This window comes from Schistocerca americana, chromosome 4 (genome assembly GCF_021461395.2).
Source record: "Schistocerca americana isolate TAMUIC-IGC-003095 chromosome 4, iqSchAmer2.1, whole genome shotgun sequence".
Classification (NCBI taxonomy): Eukaryota; Metazoa; Arthropoda; class Insecta; order Orthoptera; family Acrididae; genus Schistocerca; species Schistocerca americana.
The window spans coordinates 249,435,040-249,441,154 of record NC_060122.1 but is presented as its reverse complement, the minus strand read 5'-3'; positions in this window follow the sequence as shown (position 1 = coordinate 249,441,154).

Genomic DNA, 6,115 nt, shown 5'->3' with positions numbered 1-6,115 from the left:
CTTCGTCTGTGATGGATGAAATTGGGGGTAGAAGAGGACTGTAAGCAGCAGCGAGCAAATAGTGAACGATGAAATATTACCGTAGCACAGGATGACAGCCTTCTTGAGTTGGAGTGCTGAATGCTTTACCGAGTCAAAAACCTGTCTGTGTTGTCTATGACTGGTTTGATGGCAAGCATTTCATTGCATAAGCTTGCATTGTCCGGGACCTACAAATACATCAGATGGCAGTGAGCATGTGAATGTCATCTCTGATTAAATAGTTTGTTACATGTACCTTGAGTCACTTTGCACTGTAAGTTGTAATGACGTGAAAACAAGACACTTTGCGAATCAATAACTCAAATTGTAGTTAAATATGGCTGCGTATTAAGCATTTGGAGAAACGTTTGCATAACAGAAAACAATATTAAGTAACAAAAGGAAGTGTGTATCACCTATGCACCAAATCAGCTGCAAGTTTGTAAATAAAAATTCTTCTGTAGAATAAGAGTTGTCCCGAAGGAACGTTTCCTGCTTGCTTCGAAACTTATTGTCTGTCAAGCGTTTACTGTATTGGATAAGTCATCAAAAATTTTAGTAGAGGGGTTACTCCTCCTTTTTTGACCTGAAGTCAATTAAGGAAGAATAATGTAGGTAATTCCTTCTTCTAGTATTGTAATTATGGATGTAATTTCTTCTGAGCCAAGATTATTTTCAAGAAATTTCATAAAAGGAAATCTATGCTGAGGTGGGGCAGGTGAAATGATTAACTCCTCAAACATTTGTCTACAAGATGATAGAGACTGAGCACCACGTATTATTCCTATGACACACTTTTTCGCAATGAAGAATTTCTCCCTTAACACAGATTTACTCCATTTTATAATTCCGTACGACATTGCTCAATGAAAATAATCGAAGTATGCTTTATTACGAACTGCTCTTTCCAAGGTGTACAATAAGAACTGCAGAAGTGACTGCACTGAGTTTTTTAAGAATAAAATGTGTTTTTTTTAATCTAAATTGTGGTTAATTATACATTTAATAATGGTGAAGATTCTGCTTTGGTTTCTAACTTCTGCTCATACTTCAAACTTATCATTGATGTGCGCGGGTCCTCCCGCCGGAGGTTCGATTCCTCCCTCGGGCATGGGTGTGTGTGTGTAGTTCTTAGCATAAGTTAGTTTAAGTAGTGTGTAAGTCTAGGGACCGATGCCCTAAGCAGTTTGGTCCCTTAGGAATTCACACATTTGAACGTTTTGAATACGCTGTGTCGTTTTTAAATTAAGAGACCAGTGCAGAAAACTAGTCAATAATACTACTATACATGTGAACTGCAGTTTCCTCAGATTCTGTATGTATGTTGAGACTGATTACAATACATGTTTCATCTCCAAAAATTACTAGCTCTAAATGGCGTGTGTTACTAGGGGCGCTCAGTAAGTAATGCAACAGCCGGCCGCGGTGGTCTAGCGGTTCTAGGCGCTCAGTCCGGAACCGCGGGACTGCTACAGTCGCAGGTTCGAATCCTGCCTGGGGCATGGATGTGTGTGATGTCCTTAGGTTAGTTAGGTTTAAGTAGTTCTTAGTTCTAGGGGACTGATGACCACAGATGTTAAGTCCTATAGTGCTCAGAGCCATTTGAACCAACCAAGTAATGCAACACATTTGTTTCTGAAAGGAGGTTTATTCAGGATTCCAATATACCGTATTATTCCTCACTCTTTCGGCAACAGAATCCTGTTTTTCAACTTAATCTCTGCTCACTGTGAAGGCCTTACGCCACTGTACTGGGAGAGCCAATATGCCCACTGAGTGCCACTCTACTGGTCGACGTGTGGCGCTATTCCATATACTGACGTATTGGCAGCTGGCCGGCACATAGGAGGTCTGACAGCTTTGCTCAACTTTGTTGCCATGATTAGAGACGCCTCGCCCAACGACTCACCAAAAGTGGCCGAGAAAAATAATGTGTCGCATTACTTACGGAACGCGACTCGCAAATTAAAGTTAAATAACATACATTAGAAGCAACAGTAGGCCTAAGTGTGTGCAACTCCATTAATGATATCCGTCCAAATCAGAGAAATACCTCCTTCTGCTGTTGATGAATCACGATGTTCTACTTTTAGCTTTCTTTTTGCTAAGCATGACAGGACCCGTCTGTTAGCTATACCGTTAATTCGATAAACCCCCAGTTGTGATAAAATATCGTGGATGTTGGCGAGCTGAGTGACAAATTGCAATGTTCCTGGATGAGCACTACTTCAACCTGTTTTCCAGTTATGTACGCTTAGAAAAAAAAAAAAAAGAAATGGTTCAAATGGCTCTGAGCACTATGGGACTTAACATCTGTGGTCATCAATCCCCTAGAACTTAGAACTAGTTAAACCTAACTAACATAAGGACATCACACACACCCATGCCGAGGCAGGATTCGAAACTGCGACCGTAACGGTCACGCGGTACCAGACTGAAGCGCCTAGAACCGCACGGCCACACCGGCCGGCTGTACGCTTACGTTTTAGTCTTTACGCTAAGGACTGCGAACTGGCAGCCTTTGTTTTCGAGCAGCATATTGGACAGATGCCGTGTACGATGTCTGAGGCCGTTACAGGACACAACTTTACCCCGAACGTTGAGGGACACCTCTCTAGCAACTGCTACATCGGTGACGGTCTTCGATTCCTAAGCGGTGCCTCTTCACACTTCAGCAGGATGAGGAATGTGGACGTCTTCTTCGAAAAATATCAGTTTCCATTGCTTTCACGACCTAGCCTCCACGTTCGTCGCACTTGTCACCCACTGAACATACTGTACCGGTGACTAGTTTACAACTTGATCGTCACGGTTCTCCAGCAGCCGCAACTGATTAGTGGCTTCAAATAACAGCTTCCTGGAGAAAACTTCTCCAAAAATGTATTCAAGCCGTCTATAATTTCATGTTACGACTTCTTTTGGAGGTTCTGATTAAATCACATGGTGGAATTCACACTAAATTAAATCATCGCTAAAAGAGATATCGTACACTTGTGCAAAAGTAATTATTTGCGTTTTATCAGTGTACCTAAACTGTAGTAAAAAATTCATTTCAGTCGCATATACCAATTTTGATGTTGGTGTTACCGCAGACGTTGTGTTGCTATCCATTCATTGTATATAAGTCATAGATGTGCTGATCATACGTTAGCCTTAGTTGCTGGTATACAGTAGATTGTAAAAAGTGATAAATAGCTACTCATACAAACTTTACTGTTGGTAGATATACGTCCAGTTCTCTCTCACGGAACCCCCTTGCGGGTGAGTTCGGCCGCCGTATTTCAAGTCCTTTTTAGGTGGCGCCACATCGGCGACTTGCAAGTCCTCACAGAATTCGTCATAAACTGCGTTGTTACAGATAGTCATGGAGACCTGCAGCATCCGTCTGACTCACTGGCAGCTCTTCTAGCTCTTGTGCCTACTCCAAATGACATATCGTCTTGATTCTGCACGGTGATCGCAATACGGAGACTCGTCAACATCTTTACAGGAGCTGTTAGGTAAGAAAGAAACGAATCTTTCTTGTTTCGGTGACATTTACCCCGAAAGCCTAATGGTTCTGTATTCAACGAATATTGCGGAAAGATGACTCCCGTTCAAGAATCGTGGGGAAAAATTAAAATAATCTGAACCGTGAAAAGAATGATGCAGGCAGTCGTTTCTATGGCTTAACAGCTTAGAACGCACGCACCCGTGTTCCAGAGGCGCCGGCACGGTAGCTCAGCGTATACGGTCAGAGGGCTAGCTGCCCTTCGAAAGAAAAACGAGTATGTGGTATTCAGCGATGAACTTGGAGGGATGTCACGTGACATTCGCCCAGACAAAATACTGAGAAAAATGACGAACAAAATTAATGAAAAAGAAACAGCTTCCTTAACTGGCAATAATACCGAGTTCGAATCCCGTCGCTCTTCAGATTTTGAATAAACATCATCAGCAATGGCGACCAAAAATTTCCGGCATAAGAGGTCGAAGTCACCCTCATACTGCTAACGGGCTTGTCGAAGAGGGCGAAGGAGCAGACTGAGGTTCAGGGCACTCTCTTGCCCTTGGGCTCGGACACTGTCCTTATAACGCGGAAGAATAAGTATTGATCAACGGCATGACGACGCAGAAGGCAATGGAAAACACTGCATTAAAGAGAGATAGCGTGTATCCATAGGACATATGGCCTGTAATTGCAAAAATGTCATGACGATCTTACCACGGCAAAAGATTCCGGAATAGAACCTCTTAGGGTCTCCGGGACTGGCTACCAGGCTTGACTAACCGACGGGAGGAGAACTTTCTATAATGTCAGAGATTTGAACACGATAGAGAAGCTGGGCCGCGCGGGGTAGCCGCGCGGTCTAATGCGTCTTGTCACGGTCCGCGCGGCTCCCGCCGTCCGAGGTTCGAGTCCTCCCTCCGGTGTGGGTGTGTGTGTTGTCCATAGCGTAAGTTAGTTGAAGTTAGATGAAGTAGCGTGTAAGCTTAGGGACCGATGACCTCAGCAGTTTGGTCCCATAAGACCCTACCACAAATTTCAATTTTTTCAGAGAAGCTGGAAAATCTGGAAGTACGTTTGAAGCACAGGATTGTGTGGCAATGAGACGTGGACTGTGGGAAAATCGAAACAAACGAGAATCAAAGCATGTCAGATTTGATGATATAGAAGAATGTTGAAAATTAGGTGGACTGACAAGGGAAGGAATTGGGAGGTCCCCGGAGAATCGGCGAGGAAAGGAATATATGGAAAACATTGACGAGATGAAGGGACAGCATGGTAGGACATGTGCGAAGACATCACGGAGTAGTTCCATTGTACTAGAGGGAGCTGTAGACGGTAAAAACTGTAGAGACAGAGATTAGAATACACCCAGCAAATTATTGAAGCGCTTTTTGTTGCAATTGCTACTCTCTGAGATGCTACTCTCTGAAATGCTGTCCATGCATCAGCACGGCTTTAGAAAGCATCGCTCCTGCGAAACACAAGACATATCACGTAATATCTTGAGAACCATGGATGAAGGGTATCAGACTGATGCCATATTCATTGACTTCCGGAAAGCGTTTGACTCGGTGCCCCACTGCAGACTCCTAACTAAGGTACGAGCATATGGGATTGGTTCCCAAGTATGTGAGTGGCTCGAAGACTTCTTAAGTAATAGAACCCAGTACGGTGTCCTCGATGGTGAGTGTTCATCGGAGGTGAGGGTATCATCTGGAGTGCCCCAGGGAAGTGTGGTAGGTTCGCTGTTGTTTTCTGTCTACATAAATGATCTTTTGGATAGGGTGGATAGCAATGTGCGGCAGTTTGCTGATGATGCAGTGGTGTACGGGAAGGTGTCGTCGTTGAGTGACTGTAGGAGGATACAAGATGACTTGGACAGGATTTGTGATTGGCGTAAAGAATGGCAGCTAACTCTAAATATAGATAAATGTAATTTAATGCAGATGAATAGGAAAAAGAAATCCGTAATCTTTGAATACTCCATTAGTGGTGTAGAGCTTGTAGCGCTTGACACAGTCACGTAGATTAAATATTTGGGTGTAACATTGCAGAGCGATATGAAGTGGGACAAGCATGTAATGGCAGTTGTGGGGAAGGCGGATAGTCGTCTTCGGTTCATTGGTAGAATTTTGGGAAGATGTGGTTCATCTGTAAAGGAGGCCACTTGTAAAGCATTAATACGACCTATTCTTGAGTACTGCTCGAGCTTTTGGGATCCCTAACAGGTCGGATTGAGGGAGGACATAGAAGCAATTCAGAGGCGGGCTGCTAGATTTGTTACTGGTAGGTTTGATCATCACGAGAGTGTTACGGAAATGCTTCAGGAACCCGGGTGGGAGTCTCTGGAGGAAAGGAGGCGTTCTTTTCGTGAATCGCTACTGAGGAAATTTAGAGAACCAGCATTTGAGGCTGACTGCAGTACAATTTTACTGCCGCCAACTTATATTTCGCGGAATGACCACAAAGATAAGATAAGAGAGATTGGCGCTCGTACAGAAGCATATAGGCAGTCAATTTTTCCCTCGTTCTGTTTGGGAGTGGAACAGGGAGAGAAGATGCCATTTGTGGTACGAGGTACCCTCGGCCACGCACCGTATGGTG